A 27987-nucleotide genomic window follows, 5' to 3' on the forward strand; every position below is an offset into this window, starting at 1 on the left:
CCTGGACGGGTGGTTCAGGTGGTAGGTGTGTCGTCCCATACACAGAAAAGCTGTGGGTTCCCTCCCCAGTCCAGGTGCCTAGGGAGACAACCGATAGATGTTTCTTTCTCACACTGATTTTTTTCTCTCTTTCTCTCTCTCTCTCTCTCCCCCTTGCTCTCTCTCTAAAATCAGTGAATATATCCTTGGGTGAGGTTAAAATGATAAAATAGAGAAATTCTAAAAAGAATACACTAAATCCAAAAGGTTTTAAAAGTGACTGCTACCAAATTTTCAAATACGAGGTCCTTACAAACACACACAAATGTTCTTCAGGTATAGAAAAATAACAGTACTTAATTCACAAATCCAATCCCACTTAAGAAAAACAATGAAAATTTCTTTTCATTGTTTTGAAATAACATTCAAATAAATGTTATTTGTTTTATTTCAAAACATTGAAATAAATCTAGCTATTATAGAAAAGGATAATGACCAACTTATTTTTATCTAGACATTGAAGGCTGTAAGAACTGGAAATATTCATATGAAGCCCGTCCAGAAAGTATCCAACCATGTAATATGAAAAATAGAGACATATATTGAAGAGGATACAAGATATAAAAGCCATTTAGGACAATGATGCCTCAGTCCCCTTTAAAGTAGGTACCTTGGGACCTCACACAGTTTTCCCAGTCTCTATCAACTGTCCACCATTGAGGTATTTTCCAAAATCTCATCAAATGTCTGAAATCTTTTCCCTTTCAAAGATGATTTTAGTGCCAGAAGTCACAGGGCACTAAATCTGGGCTGTAGGGAGCACTGAGTCACCTGGGTGATTTGATGTTTTGCCAAAAAACTCTGAATGAGTTGTGATGCATGAGCGGGCACATCATCATGAGGAAGCTGCCAATTACCTGTGGCCCATAGTAGCGGCATTTGGAATCATTTGAATAGTTTTCGAGGAGGAATGTTCAAGCTTAACACAGATTCGTTGCTCTACTTGCTCAGTCATTTTGAATGTGATGGCCACACAGTACACATGCTCACTCAACAGCATCTACTGCCCCCACTGACTAGTACTTTGAAGTTGTCACTGTTCATGCAAACACATTCCAGTCCACTCTTCTTGGCTGCCAGGTTATGTAGATGTCATGCAAACCATTCTTATTATATTAACAATGGCTGGACTTTTTCTGGACAAACCTCATGTGTTAGTCCCAATTTTATGATTTAAAAAGAAAAAAACCTATGATCATTTCAATTAACTGGAGAGACAGACGAAGTCAAGGGAATGTTTGAAAGTTGGTGGGAATAAGCCAGTAGAGAGGGAAAAAGATGAAGTGGGAAACAGAGTAGAAAATTCTGGAACACTGTCCTGAAGTGAGCAGGATGAGACCTAACAGACAAGGGGAAGAATTAACTCTGGATAGATATTCATGCTAAGATGAAGGAAAGGGGTTATGGATACAGAAGTGGGGGCAGGAATGTATAGTTGTTTTCTGATTGCCACATTTCTCTTTATAAGGAAGTGTATGTGTGCGTGTGTGTGGACTGTTCATAACAGGAATTTAAGGACATGCAAACCAGATGTTAGTAAAACAAGACTATTTTCATACAGTCTGGATATGAGTGACTATAGTTGATTACTGAAAATGAAATAATTCTGGTTGAGTAGTTAGGTTTGTTTTTACCTGCTCTTGTGCATTTTTCTCATGGAGAAAGTTTCATAATTTCTTTTTAGAGCTCAGTGAGTATGCGACTGTGTGGTGTAGGGTTTAAGAGCCAAGATGATGTAAAACTTATTTCACTTCTACAGTATGTAAATATTGGTAAATTTTGTGGAATCTCATTTTAAAAGCACCTACCCCATAGGGATGCTGGGAATATTAGATAAAATATATAGTAACACTTTATTAGTTAGGGTTCAATGAGGAAAACAAAAGCCATAAAAAATATCCCAGGTATGAGAAATTTAATATAAGAATTAGGGGTTTAATGGTTTGTAGAAATACTAGGGAAATAGAGTTTATAAAAGCTGCTCCTGAAATTAGCCAAGTCAATACTGAAGGTCTTAGTTGAAATCACCAAACTAGGCGGTTCTCTCTACTCATCAGGAAGCTGCTGCAATTGTTGAGACTCTTTGAGAGGTCAACAATGGTTTCAGTCTTAAGTGGCAAAGTGGGTGGGAAGCTGCTATGGATCTCTTGACTTCCCAGGCCATCTACCTGAAGCCGCCTCCCAAAGAAAGAATGGGTTCTTCTTTACTTTCACTTTACAAACCTCCCCATGAGTTCTTTGCATTGGTAAACAGAACCATGCAGGGAAGGAGATCCTGGGAAACATAATTCACAGTTTGAGAAGGGAGCAGTGATGCTAGCCTACCCTGTACTTAACATGCTGATGGATAAAAATGAAATTGCTGAATATTGTGCCTATTTCACAATTTCATTGTACACTCATTTAAATTAGTGAAATTAGGGAAAAGAATTGCAACATATGTTTGTGTCAAGTTCAAGACTTTAAAAGAGCCCATTTAAAACATTAGCCTGTTACGACAGACATGTCAGAGAAAATCGCCACAGATCACAGTTACTATATGACAATTGTATGTGTTAAAGATTTCATTTTTAAAGTATTTATTGTGCATCCTGTGAGCAAGCTCTGCATTACATGACTGGAGAAGTACCAAAATAAGTCTAAAACACAGTCTTTGCCATCAAGAAATTTTTAGACTTAACAGAGAATTGATGATTGAATAATGGGAACAAATAACTCAATTGCTAGTTTTCCTTGGTATTCCAGTATGTATCTAAATACTTCATTTTCCTCTTGACTTCTCTTAATTTATTTGTGTTCCTAGCTTGGAGATCTTATAGTCAGGGCACAAAATGCCAAACATGCTAAGATGAATTCATGTATGTGAAATAAACATTCCTGCCATAACACCATGAGAACTAGAATGTTCCATAAACCTTCTGTTTAATTAAACATTAACATTTTTCTTAAGCTATCTCTAACAGTTAAAAAAAGTTTGCTTCTTTTTCTAGAATATTGAGATATGCTAAACAAATCCATATTCACTTGAATATGAATATTCCAGGCTATTTTTATTCGGAATGCATTTGTTTTCTCAGCCTGGAGTAAATTTCCCTCTTTTGCTGCCTGGCAGGACCCTACCCATCTTTCAAAATTTGTCTTGAGCATTGTTTCTTGTACAGAAACCTACCTCATCTCTTCCAGCCAGAATTAGATATTTTCTTTGGAATTTCCCCAAGCCTCCAGAGCATGTCTACTACACTTACAAAACTGCATGTTTTTCATGCCATTGTCACTGTTTAAATCTCCATCTCCACCACTGCACACTGATCTTCTTCATCTACAGACAGCAGCTGGTTCATCTTTGTATCCTCAGGGCCTATTTCATCACAGGTCCTTATATTAATTCCCTATTGTTAGAGCAAAAAGTCACCCCAATTTTAGTGACTTAAACCAACATGAACTTTTTTCTTTCAGTTCTAAAGGTCAAAATAAGAAATGAGTCTCACTGGGCTGAAAATCAGTATCAGCAGGGCTTTTTCTTCTGAAGGTTCTAGGAAGAATCCATTTCTTTGCCTTTTCCAGCTTCTACAGGCTTCACCATTCCTTTACTCCTCACTCCTTTCCCTTCTTCAAAACCAGTGTAGTGCCCTCAAATCCCCCTCTACTTCTTTTACTTATAAGGATCCTGGTGGTTACATCAATCCAGGATAATCTCCCAAATCAAGATCCTTAACTTAATCATATCTGCCAAGTCCTTTTGCCACATTAAGTTAACACATTCACAGGTCCTGGGGATTAGGGATATGGACATCTCTGGGGGTGAAGGGTGTTATTGTTCTGCTTATCACAATGTCTAAGCAAAGTCTGCTCAATAAATGAGGCATCCCCATATCTGAGTCACATCCATTTCCTGAATAATGATTTCTTTGCACCCTCTGTATTTCTTTCAGCTTTGTACAAGTTTTATGGAATGAAGTACAGAGCTTTGTGTTTCTCTGAGTCTGAATGCTATGTGTTTTTTAGATACCCTTCTGTAAGTATTGATTTCAGTTATATTCCCAGTAGAAACAGTGTCATTTGCCTCTCCTAGGAAATAAAAATATTGTAAAATTTCTATTTTAATTTTTTATGAACATATTAGGTTTTCTCAAGTCTAATTTTTTTTAGCTCCTCTCCTGCAGTGCAACGTGGAAATACTTTGTCAGACTTAGAAAGAGGGTGGGGGTAAAGAGGTATATTTAGTGTTTAATGAAAAAAAAACCAAAATGAGCTATCATTATCACACAAACCTACAGAGATTAGCTGTTCTTTACGTCCTTCAGATCTTAAAATTAACAGACAAAGGAAACAGAACAGTTTAGTTTCCAGATTCTTTTGCCTTGTTTCTTCAACTTTTCTTATCTTTTTTTCTTCTCATCCACTTTTCCTCATTTTATTCATTTTTCTTTTAGATTATGTTTGAATTAAAATAACCCTCCACAATGCTCCTCTGTAATTCTCTTACCTATTTTTTTAAATTCTTTTTGGGATTATTGTTAATACTTAGCCATTATCTATTTTAATCTCTTAAAGAACCCAAATAAAAAATTCTCTTATGACTTTATTTCAAATACATTTGAAATTCACAGTTTATTACAAAGATATCCATTGACTGTATAAAGCTGCTATCAATATTAATGCTGTCACTGAAACCCAAATTGTCAGCATCAATGTCAAAATAAATTACAATAAAAAGTTTTCACTTATTTGTATTTAAATCACCAGAGAAATAATGACAAGTTGCCATATGAGATAAAAACATTTGAATGTGATGATAAGAATATGTAAGTCTCAATGGTGTCAGTTTAAAGCCAATTCAAATTTTAGCATACATTATCATTTAAAGTCCCTGAATTTATATTTGGCAAATGAAGGAAAGCTTTGAAGTCATGAAAGGAAACTGGTAGAATGAAGTAAAAACTCACAATTGACAAATGAGTAATTCAGGTAGCAGCTACCTTATTGATTTTCAGAACCCTAGGGAATCTGTTTCGCCTTTCTGACGCTCTGACTTTCCACTGCTGCGCAGTGGTGGGGTGGTCGGGTAATTTAGGCACAGAAACAAATGTCACGCACACAAACCCCAGCATATGACATAATGAATTACAAATTACTAGTTTTGGTTGCCAATAAAGTAAGAAACAAGATAAACAAAATTCTATGTGGCCACTAATGTTGCCCATGACAATGAAAGAAATATGGTAGCTAGTGTACTAAAAGGGGGCAAAAGGGAGCATAAATATTGGAAAAGAAGTAAATGTATTGGATTGACCAAAAAGTCCGTTTAGTTTTTTTCTGTAAAATAAAAGACACACTTTTCATTTTCACTAATTGCTTTATTGATTTGGACATTTTGAGTATGTCTGAAATCTTCCACTATTGGCTTCTATTGGGTAGAGGCCAGGAGAGCTGCTGAGTATGTTCCAATGTATTAAGAGCCCCATGGCAAAGAATTATTTGGCCAAAATGTCAATAGTACCAAGGAACTTTGCAAACCACTTTTCATATGTCGATCAGTCACAGCACCTTTTCTATACAGCACAAATCTTTTTTTGTGTGTGTTTCTGTTGTGTTTTTACCTTTATTGAAATAATAAAGCATAATGCATTGGTAATATTGCACGTTTTGTTCCATTTTCAATATTAAAATGACTGCACAAAAATTCACTAATTTTAATACTTTTTAAAATGCACACTAATATGACAGCTGTCACAATACAGTCTAACAAAATTGTTTCAAATGAAGTTAAAGACAACTAAGGACACAGAGTAGTGTTACAGAAAAGGACCCGTTGTGGGGCCCAGATACTGTTACTGAAACAAGCCATCTCCCCTGGTGTCTTTCTGTTCTCTGTTCGTCTTGCCTGCCACCAGGTGTTAGGAATTATGGCTCTCAATGCCAGAGTTTGGTGAAAAGAAAAGGAACTATTTATTCAAAAGTTATACAGGTTTAGAGTAATGGTGGAATGTTGCTGTTAAACCCCAAAGTCCCCTTAAAACACCCAGAAACATACAGAGTCCTGACTCCCCTTGCTAAACTAGGCCAGTCAGGGGTACCACATCTCAGGAAAGAAAATAAAAGTCTGTAGCTCCTCTAAATTCCCAGTTCTTCCCAGTAATCCAAGCTTGATTGGCAGGTCTCCCATAGTTTCCAGCTCCATCAGCGGTGTCTCCTTGATCTCCAGTCCTTAATCCAAAACCACGTGGTACCTTCTCATGGCTCACCAGCAAAAGTCCTTTCATCCCTTTTCTTCCTATGCGGTCTCTCATTGTCCCCGTCTTAATTTTCTGTCCCACATGGCAGCCCACCTTTGGTTTAAATCCCAGACTGGATCCTCCTCTGTAACCCCATTTCCGACTCCTCCTTCAATCGGCCACACCTGCCAGCATTTCCACAGTTTCTTTGCCTTTCTTGGCTGCCATAGTTATTCTGGGCAGGCATGGCCCCATAGGGTGGAACAAAACATCTCCAAGCTCTCATGCAGGCATGGGAACCCGGGGACCTGCCTCCCAGTTACATCATGGGTTAAAGTCATACATACCTTTCCAGCTTCACTCAGGTTGGAAGACTGGTCTGCTGTTATTGATATTTAAAATAACTCTCAATGGCCCTGTTCCATGTCTCCCATCCCCCAGCCAGGCCTATGGGAGATATCCTATTTTCCCAGACACCCCAAGTTCTGGATCCCATTACAAATCCCCCCTTTCAGATACTCCTGTTATAGTAGAGCCATCATAGAGAAAAAACTAAAAACTTTTTGGCCAACCCAATATTTCTATTTGCAAAGCACATGCTTCCCTTTCAGGAAACCTCAAAACAATTTATTGACGTTTGCTCTCTTCTAACATTATCTCATTTTAGCCCAATTACCCAAATACTAACAAAAAGTTTGCCTTCTCCCAAGACATTGTTTTATAAGAGACAAATTGGATTTATCATAATAAATTGTTATAATTTATTAGAAGATGCTCATTGCTTATATCCTTTCATTTTACCATGGTGCATAACTTTTGAACATGAAAATATTACCTATCCAAGATTTATGGGTAATATTTCAAAATTTAAAATTTTTATGTCTTTGAAAATCTATGATTCTAAAGTTAATTTTAAAATGGCAATAAAGATAGTTGTCTGGACTTACCTAAAAGTATAGATAATGAGCATAAATATAGATAATGAAGTTTTACATAAAATTGACAAGAGGGAAATAGATTTTCCTTCAAAGATGGGTGCTTTGACCAAGAAATTTGTAAGATGCATCATACCTGCAGCTTCTTATAGAGTACTTGAGAGAGCCTTGTTACTTTGTCAACTCCTTGCCTTGAATTCACACTAGCAGCATGAACTTCAGATTTATGCACAGATGTATGTAAAAGGGAGTGGACATGTATAATATTCAGTTTAATGTTTTTCCTGCCTTTTATAGAAATTCAAAAAAATTAAGAGCAGGGATAACATAACAACATTGCAAGAATTAAGTAAATATAATGAATATTTTTCAAAGTTACATCTAGTAAAGTGTTAAGTTTATCCTAAATATAAAAACATTAAGGCCATCTTGTTGTAGTAGGCACATAGCCAGGACAATCCAGATGTAAAAAGCAGCTCTTTGCTGGCTACTTCATGAGATAATATCTTCTAGATGTTTTCTTCAGTTGCTGAATTTAGCTAAAGGCACAAGAAAATTATGTTTACACTTTTATTTGGCTACTTAAACTATTGATTTTTTTACTTTATAACTAAACATGATTTTGACTTATTATGACTTCTAGTGAATCAAATGAAATAATAGGCTGAAACAAATTCATGGATTCTTTCTGTGTTAAGTTCTGGACTGGTCTGAGTATATGAAAATTTACATAAATTAATTTAACGCTAATTCAATAATTCTTTACCTTTCAATTCTCTATTTTTACTTTTTAAATAATCTTACTTACATGTATTTTGTTATTATACCATAGCATTAATTGAATTTTAAATTTTGCTAGACCAATAACAATTAAAATTATAGATATTTTATTCACCTTATTGTACATTAATTAAAATGTATCAGTCGTATATTTTAACAATGGATCTCATTTTTTCTACTTTAGAGAAAGATCACTGCTTCAATTAATTACTTATTTAAAATGTTATAGTAGTAACTGAGAACTATTTTTTCCCTCTATTCTCTACTTTTTGATAATTCCTTCAATTACTTGCCTTAGAAACTTTCTGGAAACTGCCATGCAGTTGTCATAAAAATATAGAGGTTAATTTGCTTAATTGCTGAGACTTTAATTACAACAGACCAGTTACTGAGACTGTTTGACATTTCCTGTAAATTCCTCTAATTAGGAAATCCTTAGAGATTCCTATGAAAGAAGATGAAATAACCAAATTGTGTTGGCACAGACAGATATTTTTCCTCTTACCAAATGAACTGAAAACATCATAAACATTTGGAAAATTTTAAGAATTATAATTTACAGTTAAAATGAGTGGTGTGACTTCAAATGCTTTCTGGTTTGTTGTGATTGCTTTATACCACATATTTGTGGAGAGGAGAATGTGCTTGTATTTGTACATAGAAACAAATTGTGGTTAAAGAAGAACTCATTAAAAGTGTGTTACAAGACAGGATCCATAAATTGTTAGACTGGAAATTTAGAAATTCAGAAGTTATATTCAGGATAAAAATATTACTATGGGTTTCAAAATTTGACAAATAATCACATTATTATTATTTTGCATAGAGTGCAAAGGGTTTGCTTTAGCATGTTACATAACTATGTAATGCCACAAACAAAGGTACAGATTAACAATTAGCCCACATTTTAGTCTGCTCAATATGAAACACATGTGGACTTCGCCATGGGCAATGACCGGGTTATCATAAAACCCTGACAAATCTCTAATTACTGATATCAGCTGTGCCTTATGTTTTCATCTCAACACACACCACCACCATAAAAAGTGACATTTAATCATGGATAAGACACAAATATTAGAATGTTAAACTCAAAGGGATTTTTCAATTCCAATTTTGACCTTATTTCTGAATCACTTGTTATATGAATAAGCATATAGATATGAAGGCCTGATTTATCACAAAAATGTTTTGCTAACAAATAACTAAGTTGTAACTACAAACCCAGTATCTGTTGCATAGCAGAAAGAGAGGGATGGGTTGATGTGGTACTCAGGGTCAGACTCGAGGCTGAGAAAGCAGAAGGTGCTGGGGAAGCCCTGGCTGCTCCAGGACTCAGGAACTTCATGCCTGGAGCTGAGGTCATGAGTCTTGTGCTTTCTGGCTAATCTAGAAAACCAGACCAGGTTGGGTTTCTGAGTTGTTGTGTGACCAACAGTAACAACATTCCTAGTAATGATAAATAACATTTGTTGCTAATTTAATATTTCCAGGGAGTATTTTGAGCCTGTAACTCTTACTCTGATCATGAAGCTGTGGTGTGTGGTGAATGTTATCCTTATCTACACATGGGGAAGGTGAAACGCAAGGAGTCTGAGAATATTGTGAAGGTCACATGGCAAGCTGGTCTTACCTTCTTCTGAACTTTCACCTTTGGTAGGGTAACAGGAAGCATTCAGGTTAGACTGTCAGGCCTGAGGCCTGTGCCCAGACATTTGAAACACTGAGGAGAGTACGTAGGCTGAAGGTTTAATTCTGCTCTTCAGAAGAGTCCATAGGCACAGATAAGAACACCATTTCCAAGTACACATTCTAGTAAGAGTTTAAGATTTGAAGGTGGCAGTCTAGAGTAAAAATAAAAAGAATGGCAGAGTAATCGAAGTTAGTGTCTCAAGATTTATTGGGCAGCTGATGCAAATACAACCAATAAATTTGGTGGTTGCTATCCCAGGAAATGTGTTGTCTGATCTCTGCCTTAGGAGCCTTACCAGTGTGATGAGAAGCATGAGAGTGGACAGTTGCTTCCAGAGAAAAAGAAAACTGTTACAATACAATATAGCAAAGGAGTAATCTATATTTTTACATTTTTAATAATTAAAATTTTTAAATTTTCAGACTCCTTATTTTTTTTTTACTTAATGCTTTTTTCCATTCCAGAATCATCCATAGTACCACATTATATCTTACCATCAAGATGCTATAGATTGGCTTTTATTGGCTGTGACAACTTCTGAGACTTCTTATTTTTTGTTGACCTTGATAATTTTGAGCAGTATTGGTGAGATATTTTGTAGAATTCCCCCTGATTTGTCTATTTCTTCTTATGATTAGACAGAAGTTATGAGTTTTGAGAAGGAAGACCACAAGTAAAGTGTCTTTTTCATTCCATCACATCAAGGATTCATATTAGCAACTGGACACTTTGTTCATATTAGCATCAATCACTTGGCTGTGATAGTGTTGGTCAGGGTTCTCCAGCATAAAGTTATAGTTTCCTCTCCCCATCCATACTCTGCTCTTTAGAAGGAAGTCACTATGTACAATGCATACTTAAGATTTGTTTCTTCTTTCCATTAATTATTTGTTCAATACTTTGTTTATACAACTCTGAACTCATGGGTGTTTATACTTTTTAAAAATTTATTTTTATAGAGGGAAGGGAAGGAGAGAGAGAGAGAAAGAGAGAGAGAGAGACATCAATGTGTGGTTGCTGGGGACCGTGGCCTGCAACCTAGGCATGTGCCCTGACTGGGAATCAAACCTGTGATGCCTGGTTCGCAGCCCACGCTCAATCCACTGAGCTACGTCAGCCAGGGCTATTTTATACTTTTAATAACAATCTTACTTTATTTTATTTATTTTGTTGCTCAGATTATTTCAACTTTGGTCTTGGGAGTCCTTTGAGTTGGCGCCAGTGTCCCTTTGATATACTGATCATTTTGTTTTTATTCTGTTTGTTGTTATTTGTTTTTTAGTACTTCCTTACTTTCTAACACCAAAAGTGAGTTTAGGCTCCTTTTTGTATCCTCTGCCCCAGTCTTGGATTCACCTGTTTCTCCAAGGAGACCCAAATGTCTTTCACTTCTACTGGAGTGTTATTTCTTCTAGAACCTCTCCGTTGACTGATAAATAAATGAATATACATTCTAACTCATGTGTGTACATATAAAATTTCTATATATAACCATCTGTCTCTATAGGAAGTTACACACGACTTCACATGGATTTTCCAAATCTAATTTATTACCACATGGATCATTCTATTCCTCTTTCCTTGCTTAAATGGAACTTCCTCCTCCAGTTAGAAACCAGGCTCCCACCTCCATAACCCATTCACTATATTGTTCAATTCCAGTGTGCATGACAGTGGTCTCTTGTTAATCCATATACCTTTGGAAAACTTTATTATTTAGAATACAGTGCTTATCTACAGTTTCTTTTTCCTTTAATCTTAGACACTTCATTCATTTCCAAAGTTACTTAGGTCAGCCCCCTTTTTGCCCACCACCTTCAGTGAAGGTGTTTCATACATTTGTAATATTGTTAAACTGTTTTGTCACATTATGTCTCCTCTCCTGGGATCCTCAGACCTGCTAGATGATTTTCTTAAAAAATACATATGTGGTAAGGTGACAGTGCTCTCTGCTGTAAAATTCTGTGAGTTTTCATCAAGTATACTGTCATTTATCAACCATAGTTTTACCATCCTAAAAATCACTTACACTTCATGTATTCATTCAGTCCCCATCCAACGGACCCCTGACAACCACTGATCTTCTTACTGTCTCTACAGTTTTACTTTCCCCAAAATGTCTTATAGTTAGAATCATATACTATGTAGCCTTTTTAGATTGGCCTATTTCCCTTAGAAAACTTTATTTAAGATTCCTCCATGTCTTTTCATGATTGATAGCTCATTTATTTTTAGTGCTGAATAATATTCCACTGACTGGGTATACCACATTCATTTATCCAATCACTTACTAGAGAACATCTTGGTTGTGCAGGTTTTTGAAGGCATAACTCTGAGGAACACAATTGCTGTATGGTACAACAATAGTATGTTTAGTTTTGTAACAAACCTCCAAACTGTCTTCCAACATGTTTATATAATTTTATATGCTACCAGCAATGAATGAGAGCTCCTGTTTTTCCACATCCTCACCAGTGTTTGCTGTTGTTAGTGTTCTGGAATTTGACCATTCTAAATAGGTGTGTAGTGCTATATCTCGTTGTTTTAATTTGTATTTCCCTGATGACATATGATGTGGAGCATCTTTTCATATGCATATCTTATACATATGCATATGTATATGCGGTGTCTGTTCAGGTCCATTTTTAAAATTCTGTTGTTTGTTTTCCTACTGCTGAATTTTTAGGGTTCTCTATACATTTTGGATAAAAGTCCTTTATTAGATGTGTCTTATGCAAATATTTTCTCCTGTCTGTAGCTTATATTTTTAATCTGTGGACAATGTATTTTAAGAGGCAGAAAATTTTAATTCTTATGAAGTCCAGTTTACCAATTCTTTTTTCATAGATTGTGTCTTTGGTGTCATATCTAAAATATCATCACCAACTCCAAGGGCATCTGAATTTTATCTTATATTACCTTCTACAAATTTTGTAGTTTTGTATTTTACATTTAGGTCTGTGATCCAGTTTGAGCTGATTTTTATGAAGGATTTAAAGTTTGTGTCTAGATTCATTTTTTTATTCATTATTCAATTGCAGAAGTTTCTAAATGGCTTAGAATTTTTATCACAAATGTTGGATTTTTCCAAATAATTTTCAACACCAGTTCATATAATCATATGATTTATCTTCTTTAACCTGTTAATGTGGTGCATTGTTTTGATTGATTTTTCAAATGTTGAACCAGTCATGCATTCTTAGAATATATACCACTTTGTCATGGTATATAATTCTTTTGATATGGTTGGATTCCATTTACTACTATTTTATTGCCAATTTTTATAGACATGTTTATGAGAAATATCAGTCTGCAGTTTTCTACTAATATATCTGCTTTGGATATTAGGGTAATAATAAATTTATAGACTAAGTTCTAGTTTTTGGAAAGGACTGTAGAGAATTGGCATCATTTCTTCCTTGAATGTTCACTGTAATTTACCAATGAAACCTTTGTTCCATTCCTTTAATAGATATAGTGTCATACAGATAATTTATATTTCTTTGTTTTAGTTTTGGTAGTTTGTGTTTTATGTAATTAGTCCATTTCAAATATATCATCAAATTGTTAACACAGAGTTACTTCTAGTTTCCTTTTAATATCTGTGAGACCAGTAATAATAAACCTTTCATTTCTGATAAAGAAAAGTCATGTCTTTCCTCTCCTCCCTTCCATACCCCTCTCCTCACTTTTGCTCCTCCCTTCCCCTTTCCTCTCCTCTGTCTGTCCCCCTCTCTCATTCTCTCCCTTTCTCCCCAGAGAGGAGGAAACCTTTGATTTCATTGATTTTCACTATTATTTTTCTGCTTCAAATTCATTCATTTCTCTTCAAATTTTCATTATTTTTATTTGCTTGTTTTTGTCATTTACTTTCTTATTTTTCTAATTTCCTAACGTGTATGCTTAGGTTACTGATTTTTAGAACTTTTTTCTATGCATGCATTTAATGCTATAAGTTTCTCTGAGCAATGTTTCACTCTATGCCTCAAATTATGCAAGTAGAATTTTTATGTTTATGTAATACAAAATATGTCTTAATTCCATCAATACTTTTATGGCTCATGTATTATTTAGAAATATAGAATAGTATCATTTAAACTTTATTTGAAAATTTTCTCGCGGGCTGCGAACCAAAGCATCGCAGGTTCGATTCCCAGTCAGGGAATATTCCTGGATTGCAGGCCACGGCCCCCAGCAACCGCACATTCATGTTTCCCTCTCTCTCTCTTTCTCCCTGCTTTCCCTCTCTAAAAATAAATAAATAAAATCTTTAAAAAATAGCAAGGAAAGCACAAGTAATCCAGGTAACTAGGTAAAAAAAAATCTTAAAAAATTTTTTTCCAGTATTTTTTGTTAATGGTTTCTGTTTATTTCCATTGATAACATACTTTGCATAATTTATATTTTTAACTTTGTAAAGCCATGTTTTATGATTCAGAATATAGACTGTTTTAGTGAATGCTCCATGTGAAACTGAGAAGAATGTGTATTTTTGCTACTGTTGGCTGATATAGTCTATAAATATTAACTAGATTCTATAGATTGATGCTACACCAATTAAACTATACTTTTATTGATTTTCTGTCTGATTGGCTTATTAATTATTTAAAGATGAGTGTTTACGTCTCCAGATATAATGATGGATTTCTCTATTTCTTCTTTCAATTTTATCAATGTTTGTTTCAAATATGTTGATGGTATGTTGTTAGGTACATACACTTTTAAGACTGTTGTACCTTCTTGGAAAACAGATTTATTATCATTATGTAATGCCCTTTTTATAGCTGATAATTTTCCTTGTTTTAAAATCCCCATTTTCTGAAATTAACATAGCTACTGCAGGTTTCTTTTGGTTATTGATTGAATGATATATATTTTATTTTTACTTTACTTGATTCTTTATATTCAATTTGGGTTTTTTGTAGACAACAAAACATTTTTTTAATGAACTCTGACAGCTTTTGTCTATTAATAAATATACTTGATTCCTTCACATTTAAGGTCATATTGATATAGTTGTAGTAATATTTATGCTGCTCATAATTGTTTTAAATTTACTGAATTTGTTCTTTTAATTTTCCCCGCTCCTTTCTGCCTTCTCTTGTTTTAATTGAGTATTTTATAATTCCATTTCATTTTTTAAATCAAATCTGTTATATGTCTTGTAAAAAAAGTGGCTGTCCTAGCATTTACAATACACATTTATAACTGGTGTGAGTGTTCCTTCCAACAGCATGAGCACAGGTAACTTATATCAGAGTATTTCTAATTCCTGCCTCACACCCCTTGTGATATTACTGTCATTCATTTCACTTTTCAATCTGTAGTAATCTTATCTCTTCTGACTGTTTCTTCTTGCCTTTGGCATAATGTGTAATTTTTTTGTTATTGTCATTTAAAGCTGTACATGTTGCATTGGACAATATGAACTAAGTGAATTTAATAGGCCTTATAGTTTATATTCTGTCCAGCAGTGGGGCTATGTTTGATGTTTGCTATGTCTGTGTAGGTGCCAGAGGCTTCAGATTCCTCTTGTGCACTTGTGTTTGCTTCCACTCTTGACTTTGGGCTTCCCTAATACTTTTCCTCCATAGAGTCTGTGTCTTGCAACTTTCACTATAATTTATTGTTATTATTTTGGAGTCCTATTGGTGTGGTGGAAAGGTATGGGGAAGGGAGAAAATTCTATAATTTTCTGATTAAGTCTCAGTCTTTGAATGATCCTGAGTCTCTGAGATGTGATATTTATCAACACTTTTCTAATTAAGTATAGCACTCTTCCATGCCCCCAATCCGTTCTCTAATTGCAGTGTTCAGAATATAATTTTCGACACTCTGAAGCCTGTAGACTAATTGACTATTTTTTTCCTTTCAATGAGAAAGAAAAGCTAGAGGGAGATGTTATGGGAGTAATGTTTTTTTCCCAGCTGAGATAAGGCTCTGGAAAAGTCTGTCACCCCAAGAGTTGGATTTTGTGGTAGGGAGGGCTCACGGCACAATGGTCACTCTCTCCCTTTTGCTAGAGCTACCAGGGATCATTGTGAAACTTATCCTGAGAACCTGGTGGGCTTCCTAAAATGCCTCATGATCCTGGGATTTCCCTAGGAATGTAGCCTGCCTGCAGGTGTTTCATATTCTTAGGCTCATTTACATATATTCAGCTTCCCACAGTTGGTAAAAATTACCATTTATTTGTTCTCACCAGTTTTGATGCTAACATATTCTGCTTCGGGTAAGCAGGCCTCAGCTTACTGGATCCACCTGTGCCTCCAGTTTTCCAGATAACAGCCTGCTCTACCTCAGTAATCTGACACTTTCAAGAAATCACTGATTTGCATTTTTCCTAGCTTTTATTTTCTCTTGCAAAGACAAGAGTGATAACTTCTGAGCTGTTTACCTGTTGGAACTGAATCAAGAAGTCATCAAAAAGCCTTTTAAGCATTGTTTTTCATGTTCCATTTTGGACCTGTGAAGAAATTCAAAATAAGCAGACATATTCCTTTCTTACAAGAACTAAAAATTAGGTAGAAAGATCATGCATACATATATACGTACATAGAGGACATTTTTGGTGTGCTTAGGTAACCATACTTAGTTTGTAGTTCCTCATCTGTCTGCAATGTTAATTTTCTCAACAATTGATATTTCTGGAAAACCTTTCATATATACATTGCCCTGAGAAAACATCAAGTTTTATTTGCCTTTATGTTTTTTCCAGACATTTCTGTATTTTTCATTCTATATTCTGAGTTCTTGAAATGGCTTTCATAATATTCAGTTTTCTTGTTCATCTCAGCTTTCAGTTGGACTCTTTCATGCCACCAGTTTGCTTTTATCATGAGCGAGACTATAAAATGTGTGAATAAAATAAAGCACACTGCTTTCAATATGTCTGAAAAGGTGTCCTATCAGCAAATCAACGAATTTGAGTTGTATATTAAACTATTTCTGGACACATTTGCTAATTTTCATGTTCTCAGCTTTGTCTTAAAAAGTGCCCCATCCAGGTAAGAAACGTCTGGACAATGAGGTGCTGCTATCTCATATTAGGTGCTGTGAGCTGCCTCAGCTTCCTTGTAAAATAACCCTGAAGACATACAGCATAAGACCCTTACAATTTGGTTAGTATTCAAAGCCTGCTAATTAATTTTATATAACCTGCTTTATTAAATTTGTAAAAATTTGAATTCTTATGCTTTATATATGCACAGTTTGACTTTATGACTTTAAAGAAAATCATTTAGTGTTCAGTCTTTGAAAGAAAATAATTTTCTCACTGTGTGTGTAAAACAAAATTTTTATGCTATGTCTTTTAATATTATTCATAGAATGAAGAAATTGCCAAGGACCATATTTTAAAAATACACTAGGCTCTTTGTGATTAATCAAATTTCCTTCAGTAAATTACAAGACCATTGTAAATTTGGACTTCTTTACAAGATACTGTAGCAGGACACATAAGTTCATTCTTCCAAATTTTATTTCTGTTGACAATGAATAAGTTTTCTAATAATTTTACACTTTCCTTACTTAATGATGTTTTGCTAACAGCATAACTAAAGCCTACATGGACAGAGGTAATACTTGATAAAAGTAGATAGGTGTATTAAATTGATGAGGACCCAACATGAATAAGATTCTTGAGGTCAGTTGTTCCAATTAGGCTTTCATTGGGGGTTGCGTTCCATGAAATACCTGGCTTTTATGTGCAAAGCAAATTGATATAGTCACCTAAGACTGATTTTCAGAATTTCTGTATGATAATAATACGGATTCATGTTAGAAGCATAAGGATAGCTTGTTCACTTGAAAGCAAGTTGGGATGCATGAGGGAGTTTGGTATCAGAGGCCACTGGTGGTCTCTTACTGCATCAGCACTTCTCATGACCTTCTGAAAATAAAGCATATTCTTTGCCAGAAACATTTACATTATTTGAGTATATATAGCTCAAGAGTCATAAATTCAGTAATAGATGCACAGTTGTGATTTGAAGTTAGTGAGCTGTAAGACACTGAGTCATCAGCATTACATGAGTCATGTTTAGAAAAAAAATCACCATTTGTTAAACTTAAAAGTTATGTGCCTCATTTCTCCTGATTCTGTATACCTTTTGAGTGGCCCATAAGTGTTTACTTCTGATTCCTCTGGACTGTAAATAGAGACTCATTTTTTCTACTCTTCTTAGGTGTATCTATTGTCCCTTGGCATCCATTGTATCAATACCAATGAGCTAATTACTGAAGTTTTGGTTTCTTAATTAAAAACAAGCAAAAAAAAAAAACACAGCTCACTTTGTTAAACTGAGAAAATTTTGATATTTACTTGGAATATATTTATGAAAGGTCATTCTGTATTCATTGGTTTAACTTATATTTTATAAGTTAAATTTTTATTTTGAGTTTATGTTATGGCTAACAATGCATATTAAGTTAAAATGCCATTGTATTGTTTTTATACATTCAATGTGCACTGTAATATTTAAAAGGGTTTGGGATTCTGACCTCTATTACGGTGAAAGCTTCTGAGTTTCTAGCATGCTGCAGGAGTCTCCTTTGCCCTCCTTTTCCTACCCCTGCCAAGCAAACCTTCCCAATACCTATTTGATTCCTTAAGCGGGACCATGAAGAATGATGCATGGTCAGTACAGAAAACTGACTTTTCATTTTGTTAATGGTTTTCTTTGCTGTGAAAACAACTTTTTGGTTTGATGTAGTTCCATTTGTTTATCTTTTCTTTTCCTTGCCTGAGCCTGCTAGCTGCGGGGAGAGTTGGGGGGCTGGGTGAAGGGATTAACAAGTATAGATTGGCAGTTACAGAGTAATCATGGGGATATAAATTACAGCATAGAAAATATAGACAATAATATTGTAATAACTATGTATGGTGCCAGATGTATACTAGAAATATCAGGGGGAATACTTATAAAGTATATGATTATCTAAGTTTTGCTGGTGGAAAGAGGTATTTTTGGTGTCTCAAGTGTAAGCATTCCAGTAGATCTTACGGGCAAGATGAGGTCTGGTGATGACATTTATTTGTGTCACCTGATGCAAATTCAAAGAAGTTCCCCTGGGTTTTCAGTGTCCCATCTTATCTGTCCTGTCATGAAAAAAGTCCAATCTTGCCTTCATAAGGCCCAGAAATAGGGCTGGTGTCCAGACATTTTGTGTCACACTGAAGACTAGTCCATAGCAAAGGTTAGTCCCGTTCAGCTTTTATCACCATCCAGTTAGCTTAGCTTGTTTTCCTGGCTGCGCCCCAGCTGGGCTTGCATTTGGAGGCTGTTTTGCCAGGCCACTAGTCCCACGTGGCTGCTATGGAGAGATCATGGGAACAAACTGGGTGAGCACATGTTACCAGGAGAAAGAGAGAAGGGAGCTTTGTGTTAGGCTGTTTATGTTATCCGTGGTCCTGGCACTCTTTTTCAGAGTAACTAATGTATTTTCCAAGCTTTCCTAGGTTTCTGATGGGTCCATCTCCTAACCAATCTATTTCCTTGCCAGGCTAGACTCATAAGCCTCTGTGGTCACCATCTTGTATCCTACTGCGCATGTGCTCACCTCCCCCTTTATTGTTCTATTCCTTCCCCCGGAGAACTGTGGGGTGGGTCCCTGAGGAGTATTGGAAGCTGTGATTTCCTGGCGAAGCCAGCAGGCTTCTGCCCACTAGTTTATTATGTTTAATAATGTCTGACTCCCTTTGCTTCCTTCCTTTATTAATATTTAGCTACCTCTGCTAATATCACTACAATGCTGTATACCTGAAACTATTAACAAATATTGGATGAAAACTGTAATTTTTAAAAGATTGTAAAAATTAAATATATATCACTTACAGAAAGAACCGAGCATTCTTCCCTAGAAAATTGGATAAAGAAGATGTGGTATAGATACGTATACAATGGAATTCTACCTAGCCATTAAGAAAAGATGAAATACTGCCATTTGAAATAACATTGATGAGTCTTGAAATTATTCTAAGTGAAATAAATCAGACAGAAAAAGTTAAGAACCATATGATTCACTCACATGTGGTGTATAAAAATGGAAGTGACAAGTGAATATGCAAAAAAATGAGCAAAAACTCATAGAAACCAACAACAGCATTGTGATTACCAGAGAGAAGTGATTTTGGCCTTAGTAAATGCTAAAAGGGGTCAAATATATGGTGAGAGAAGGGGTTTTGACTTTGGATGGTGGGCACACAATGCAGTACACAAATGACTTATCCAACATAATCTTATTAACCACTATCATCCCAATATATTTAATTAAAATTAAAGAAAATTGAAAAATAAGAAAAATAAAAATATTAATCTCATTTATGAGAACTTGTTTATTCTTATTCCGAATCTTTTTTAATTTTTTTCTGGAATATAGCTTTATTTTTTAAAAGAAGTATATATGTATTAAAGCTTTTAGTTTTCACATACTGCAAAAATATTTCTATTTGCCTGTATACTTGAATGATATCTAATTATACATCCAGATATATATTTTAAATACAAAGTTATTTTCCTTCAAAACATTGAGGCCTATTCCATTTTCTTGCAGACTCTGGGGTCACTAATAAGATCTAATCCCCATTTGTTTTTCAGTCAGTTATAAGCAACCTGTTGTGTTTTGTGTTTCCTCTTGGAAAGCTATTTGGAATAATCTATTGATTTTTGAGGTCCTGCTGTTTCACTAGGAGATATTTAGTTGTGTATCTTTTGTAATTCTTTTAGATAATAAACATTTATCTTTATCTTCCTTGAGAATTGTAAGTGCTCTTTTTAAAAAGATTTTATTTATTTATTTATTTATTTATTTATTTATTTATTTATTTATAGAGACAGGGGGAGGCAGGGAGATAGAGAGGAAGAGAAATGCCAGTGTGTGGTTGCCTCTTTTGCATTCCCTACTGGGGACCTGGTCCTGGAAACCCAGGCAAGTGCCCTGACTGGGAATCAAACCTGCGACCCTTTGGTTCGCAGGCCAGCACTTGATCCACTGAGCCACACCAGCCAGGACAGCTCTTTTTTTCATTATTGCCTCTTCTCCACTTTCTCAGGATACTTTGTGCAGTGGTCCTAACTAGATGAAAACTGAAAACTAAATTTTCTGAATTGATCCTCCATCTCTTGTCTCTCATATTCTCCTTCTCTTTGTTGTTTAATTCTATTTCCTAAAGTCTTCTTCCATGTTCCATCTATAATCTCTTTCCTTCCAGATCCATTTCTTTAGTTTATTCAGTATGGTTTTTCTCTTTGTGCTACCCTTATCAGCTGTCTGGTAGTCCTGCTTAAGCAACCAGAATTATGAAGAACTCTGTGGATAATCAGAGTAACTGCTTTGGATTTCCTCAGGAGACTTGTAGGTCTGTTTCCCCCTGGCTTCTCTGTACATGGGAAATGTCTCCTTGTCATCTTTGCTTTAGGGAGGACAGACTTCAATCTTAGACAGACTGCACTTTATTCAGTGCCAGAACAAAGATATCTTAATCCTAGGATATTGGTTGCCAACCCAGGAACCTAGGTTTTCCCAGGCAAATGTACCCAGGTTATTTTAACCATCATCAGGCCAGGTTTACCCAGGGAGCCCTGACCCTGCTGTCCTTCTCTAAGTGTGGAGGCTCTGGGCTACTTGGCTGCTCTTCCTGCAGACTGCCTTGCAACCACTGACTGAATTTATTGTGCTCCCTATTCTCCGAATCCCCAAACTGAGCTTGGTGCTGAGAAAAATACCTGCCATTCTTACTTCAGATTTCTCTTCAGTGTTTTTTGGACTGTCTTCTTTCTTTAGCAGACTGTCAATGTACTTCCAAATATTACTTTTTTCCAAAAATTCATTAAAACATCTTTGTTATTCTAGAACTTTTTTCAGTATTATTAGAGACTATTTTTTTCCATTTTATTCATCTTCATTGTATTTTCATTGGGATCTCATAAGAAAGAGGGGTAAGTGTTTATGCTTAATTGCGCCTTTTGAGTAGAAAATGTGGGATCGATATTTTGGCATTACTGCAGGTATTTAAGAGAATGGGCTCTAGAACCCAACTGCCTGGGTTTGTATTTTGACTGCCTGCCCCTTCCAAGTTTGACATTGTGCAAACTATTAACCCTTCGATTGCATTTCTTTGTCTGTAAAATGTAGAGGTCTTACTAGTATTTACTTCATAGGGTTATTTACACACATATATACATATGTCATATTTACAAAATGCTTAAAGTACGGAAATTATCAATAAATATTAGTTATTATGGTAATAACTTTCATATTGCATGGACTTGCATAAATGAACTTTATACCTTTTCAAGAAATGTCAAATATGATGCTAAAATAATATATGATAGTATAATATATAGTAGTATTTTTGTAGATTTTTATTTATTCTTTCTTTCAGTGCTTAAGGGGATATCAAATATATTACCTGTACAAATCCCTGTGATGAGCTCCTTCAGGATTCAAAGGTCACAATTTGTGAAGTGAGTACACTGTATCTTCTCATGAGAAAATATTTATGGACTCTGAGTTATTTTAAAGAGAAAGAGATAATGAGTAACCTGCCATGGCTTTTATGCACCAGAAAATTTGATTGAGGTGACAATATGGAGTGGTACAATATGTGTTATGGTAGATATAGTTCATCTCTAAGGGATGGGGCATTCTAGTAAAGAATTTGAAAATTAAATAAACAAATTTAACTATGATTCTGAAAATATAGTTTATGTATCCTATGTTACTAACTCACCCAGTTTGCAACTTTGTTTTACTCCTTTACTCACAACTGAACACCTGCTCCCTACACTCTGCATTTTTAAAATGACTCAGTAGGCTGTGCCTTGCACAGCAACTTCTTTTAGGACACAGGTATTTAGGATATAAGGCAATAAACACATTCAGCAGTCTCCGAAGTAAAGCTGTGAAATGGAACCTTTGTGATGTTTGAACATTATAAAACCATCTGAAGCAATGTTCAGATGAAAATACCATAAAGAAGTTATTATGAAGAAAACCACACACACTTATTCAGCAAAGAACATAAATCTACAAATTTGTAAATAATACATTAATATCACTAAGTAATGAAATAATTTGAAATTTGAAAAAATGAGCAGCATGGCCAAAGGAAAAATTAGTATTGTTTTCTAGGCATGGCCTAATTGTTAAAATCAAACCAGTTGCTGTAGGGAAGTCTTTTTAGTAGCATATTGAAATACTTGTATTTACAGCAAGCTAAAGCACAACTTGTAAATATCTAAGTTTTCAGGATATTTATTATCTTTAAAGTTCAGTGCTGACTTCAGTGGGTTGGGAGCTGAAATTCAATGTATTCATACTACTATGTTGACAAAGAGTCTTATTCAGGAAAATTGAAATAAAAAATAAATTTAAACTTATGCAAATTAAAACCACAATGAGATACCACTTCACACCATTAGGATGGCTGCAATAAAAAGGACAGACAATGACAACTGTTGAGTAACTATTGAGCATGTGGAGAACTTTGAACCGTTATATTTTCTTGGTGAGAATGTAAATTGATGCATCCAATTTGAAAACAGTTCAGCAGTACATCAAAAAGTTTTGCCTTGAATTAACATATTACCCAGTAATTATACAATTACACTCATGTGTTTTCCGTTCCCAAGAGAAATGAAAACATGTCTACACAATACTTATACATTACTGTTCATAACTACATTATAACTCATAGTACCCCAAACTAGAAACAACCCCAATTTCTGTCAACTGATGAATAGAAAAACAAAACTGGCACATCCTCACAATAGAATAGTACTCAATAGTAAAAAAGGAATGAACTGCTGATGCCTGGTAGAACATGGATGGTTCTTGAAAAGATTATGTTCATTGAAGCAAATCCACTACAAGAGACCACATATTAAACAAGTCCATTAATATGAGGTATCAGAATAGGCAATAAAGAAAGTAGGTTAGTGGTTGCCAAGGGCTGGAAAGAGGGAGGATGGAAAGTGACTGCTAATTATACTGAAGTAATGTTTACACAACTCTGTGGATACAGTAAAAACAGTTGAATGCACATTTTAGGTAGGCAAATTTTATGGTACATGAATTATATCTTATTAGACATGTTAAAAAAGAATGCTATGCTTTAAAAGGATAGAAAAAAGTCAGTTTGTCTTTTTATACATCAGGTGTAACTTTGCAGCACCATGGATTGCACTCTGAGAACAGGGACTTCATTCAGAATCTTTATTTTTGTTTTGCATAACATGAGTTAGTTTCTAATGGTGATTTTCTTAAAAAAAAAGTAATTATTACCTCACTGGTTAGTTCACTGTACTTAGAGCCACTCAATATATTGCTTTTATTCTTTATGTTTTTTATTTTTATTTTTTATTTTTGTTGTTCAATTACAGGTTTCCCAATTTTCTCCCCAATGCCCTCCCCTGCCCTGCCCAACCCCCACTCCCACAGTCAATCCCCACCCTGTTGTCCATGTACATGGGTCCTTTATACATGCTCCTTGACTAGACTCTTTGCCCTTTTTTGCCTGTTTTCTCCCTTCTTGTTTTCCTCTGTCAACATATTGCTTTTACATGACCTGAAGCACAAGGTCTTCAGACTGACTCTGGTAATGACATGGTATGGACTGATTCATGGTAATCATCAGTAGTGTGAAATCTAGAAAGCACAATGGGAGGTGAGCTAAACGTACATATGAGCTCAGAATCTTTGGTTATGTTTTAAACCAGCATTGGGTAAATTAAAGGTCTGGTCCTCTGAATAAAAATGAATAAACAAACTAAAAAAAGAAAATACAAATGAGCTCAAGTATAAACTACACAAGGATAGAAATCTTAAATTTCATAGTGAAGCTTACAGTTCCTAACACAGTGTTGAACATATCAAAAATTCCATAATGTTTGTATAATGAATAAACTAATTTTATGTGTACTTAAATTAAAATCCCTCATAACTATTAACTAGCCTGAGACTGAACATGTCAAACTCTGTTTCAAGAACTCATAGAAGTCTTTAAGAAAAATCACACAGGCCATAAATCTACCCTGTGTCATTTTATATCTGCTTTTCTAATTAGTTCATTTAAAATTAAAATGAAACTCTTTAAAATAATAAGTAAAGTTTTAAACTGATGGCAAGAACTAACTCCAGCCTCTGTATGTCTATTTGGGAAATTCAAATATTCTCTATAAACTAAATCAGTGCTATGTAGCACATTTCTTCTTGTTGGTAATTGTGCTTTTGAAACATAAATTATCGTTGGTTGCTAAAATAGCTAGTGGGAGGATTATATCATAGTGAGGTCTGTTCAGAAGGTATCCAGGCATATAATATGAAAAATAGAGACATTTATTGAAGGAAATACAGGAAACGTACATAGGTCAATGACTCCTCAGTCCTTTTCAAAGTAGGCACATTGGGATCTCACATAATTCTCCCAATCACCCTTAGCTGCCCTTTCCTATTTTCCTGAATCTAAATGGCAGTCTGAAATCTCTTCCCTTTCAAAGGTGATTTTAGTTTTGGGAAAAGCCAGAAGTCACAGGATGCCAAATCTGGGCTGTAGGAATGCTGAGTCACCTGGGTGATTGGATGTTTTGCCAAAAAACTCTGCAATAGACATGATGCATGAGAAGGTACATCCATCATGATAAAGCTGCCAATAACCAGTTGACCATAGCTGCTGTGGCCTTCTGAATCATTCGAATCGTTTCCACAAAGAAATGTTTAAGCTTAATGTAAAATTTGATGCTGATTTGTTGCTCTACTTGCTCAGTCATTTTGAATGTGACGAACACACAGTACACATGCTCACTCAATGCCCCCTACAACCCCCACTGACTAGTACAGTGAAGTCATTGTTCACACATGTGCATTCCAGTTCACTCTTCTTGGATGCCAGGTTACATTGATGTCATGGATGTCATGCAGACCATTTTCATTATATTAACAATGTCTAGACTTTTTCTGACAGACCTTGTATATCTAGCATTATTTTACAGACTGGTTTGTTCTGTTATAAGTAAATAATGCTATCAGAATTTACTATTGTTATAGCGGAGATCGCATTTGTGCACATTTGAGAGTCAGTGATAAGTAGGGTGCCCTAAATTTACAGAGAGGTTGGAAAAAATCATTACGGGCCACACGGATATGTCTGCAACAACATGATCACATTAATTCTGACTTAATGCAAGCTTGATCCTCTGTCAATGATTTTAGTGTCATGGAAATTTACCATGTGATAAACAAAGGCTTGTAATTAAGGCTTGTTCATCTAAAATATCTGAGTGCTTTCATTTTCTCTCTGGTTAAAAAGGTATCCTCGATTAGATGATCTCTAGGTCTGAGGATTTTATAATATAAGAAATGCGACCTGCTCACTGCACATTATACACACCTTTCCAACTACATATCAATAGCATTAATTAAAAATCTCTACAGTCTGGCGTACAGGTATGATCAGTATTTGATTATGTTCTGACAATATTAAGGTTTGTTAAATTTTCATTATTGCATGTCCATCATAATTGCTCATTTCTAATCCACCCAGCCATAAAATGAAATAATGCAGTGTACCATCAGAATAAGTCGGTTCTACTCCTAGCTTTATCAATCAATTGAGGTGTGAGTTACCATGTTATTTCATGAATTAATTAATTAACTCAGTAAATATCCAATAAGTACCTACTATGTATTAAGCACATGTCTTGTACAAGGGATAAAATAATAAATAAGAGAGACTTGGTCTCTTTACTCATGGATAATGGGTTAAGTTTCTTTAATAGGTTGATGTTTATTTGGTTTATGATTTGTATGGAAAATAGCAGGAGTCATAACTTCAGAATTTTATTATTATAAGAAACCTTGGAGGTTATATAGTCCCACCATTTTAGTTAGCAAATGTGGATGTTGAGACTTACAGAAGTAAATGGGTTTGCCCAATAAAGGAAGTGATAAAAATGTAGGAAAAACAGATAGAAATTCAGACCAGCTAAATCTTCCCTGTTTATTTATTGTAGTTGTATGAATAACATATTGCTGAAAAAAATAAAGCACCTCATGTGAGTAAATTATTTTCTGGCACTTAGGATAATCTTAATTTACTTGCTGGGTGTCATCTTCAGGAAATGTGAACAAGATAAAACACCAAAATGTCTAACAGCAAAATGTGATTCACTTTCCATAAACATGTTGCTCAAGACAATTTATCTTCTAAAGATGCTACTTTGAAAGGTACTTCCCTTAGGAATAGTTCCCCTCATATTTTATGTGAAGTATTTTATATTTTCTTTCCTCTTGTAAAGAGTCCTCTGAATGAATTACTTTCTTAAGTGTAGAATTTTTAAGCAAACACTTTGAAAAATATCATTCTATTTGTTGCCAACTACACAGATCTGAAGTGGGGCCTTCTACTTTGGGGGGCTGCAATATAAAAGATCCCTAGACAGTCCTTGCACCTTTCTAAATGTACTATGTGGTGCAGTGTAGCAGTCTGAGAGTCACAACTGTGAGTTTGTCCATATGATCTTGGGCAAGTCACAAAACAATGATACACTAATTTACTGTGAAATAAGGAAAGTTTGTAATAATGTTAAGACACCTTTCAACTCTGAATACTGTGCCTTTACAGCTGGAAAAAATTAAGATAAATGCCTTTTGATTGAACCATATGGATAATGCCTATTCTGGTAGTCACAGTGCCATTCACCATGTCTCTCTTTTTCCTTATGAGCAAATCATAGGTTTGTTCTTCCTCATCCCCTCAAAGTTATACATTGCTATGTGGCTTGTTTGGCCATACAAGGTTCCGTAGTACACTAGACCCATAATCACCAGACACCAGTACAAGGGTGCTAAATGCTGCAGGGGTTGAAACTTTGCATATATTTTATGCTGATTAGCATATATGCATGGCATATAATTTGTAAGTTTTCTTGTTTTGCCTCAAAGCTAAATATGCTCTAGCATCTGGAAGGCAGGTGTTTAGCACCCAGAATTTGGTAATGTAGATATCAAGCAGAGACTGCTTCCATTTAAGAGGACTCTGCTTCACAAAAGAGAATTTGTGAACAAATGGGAAAATTTATTGTTTTGGAAAATCAAGGATTAGTATAGTCAATAAGGAAAGAGTTAAAAAAATTAATTTGCTAGAGAATTGACTTATAGAGGAAGTAGAAGAACAAATTGTCAAGTGGAACTGAAAAAGGAACTTGAAATTAATTCTTGGACAAATTAAACAGAGAAGACACAATTGAAAATGTCAGAAAGCAAAACAGGCATGTAGCACAGGGGAAGTGAAATGTTTTTCTGTGAAGCTGAAGGTTGCAACCTA

At 35.0% G+C, this 27987-nt stretch overlaps 1 long non-coding RNA gene across 1 annotated transcript; it reads left to right on the forward strand.

Annotated features, from left to right (window-relative positions):
- The first annotated feature begins 766 nt into the window (after positions 1–766).
- On the forward strand, positions 767–25600 carry LOC118496891. The gene is made up of 3 exons (XR_004899453.1): positions 767–908; positions 13030–13034; positions 25584–25600. It is a non-coding gene; the product is annotated as an uncharacterized LOC118496891 (long non-coding RNA).
- Positions 25601–27987: the final 2387 nt, after the last annotated feature.

The sequence above is a fragment of the Phyllostomus discolor genome, chromosome 9, assembly GCF_004126475.2.
Source record: "Phyllostomus discolor isolate MPI-MPIP mPhyDis1 chromosome 9, mPhyDis1.pri.v3, whole genome shotgun sequence".
Classification (NCBI taxonomy): domain Eukaryota; kingdom Metazoa; phylum Chordata; class Mammalia; order Chiroptera; family Phyllostomidae; genus Phyllostomus; species Phyllostomus discolor.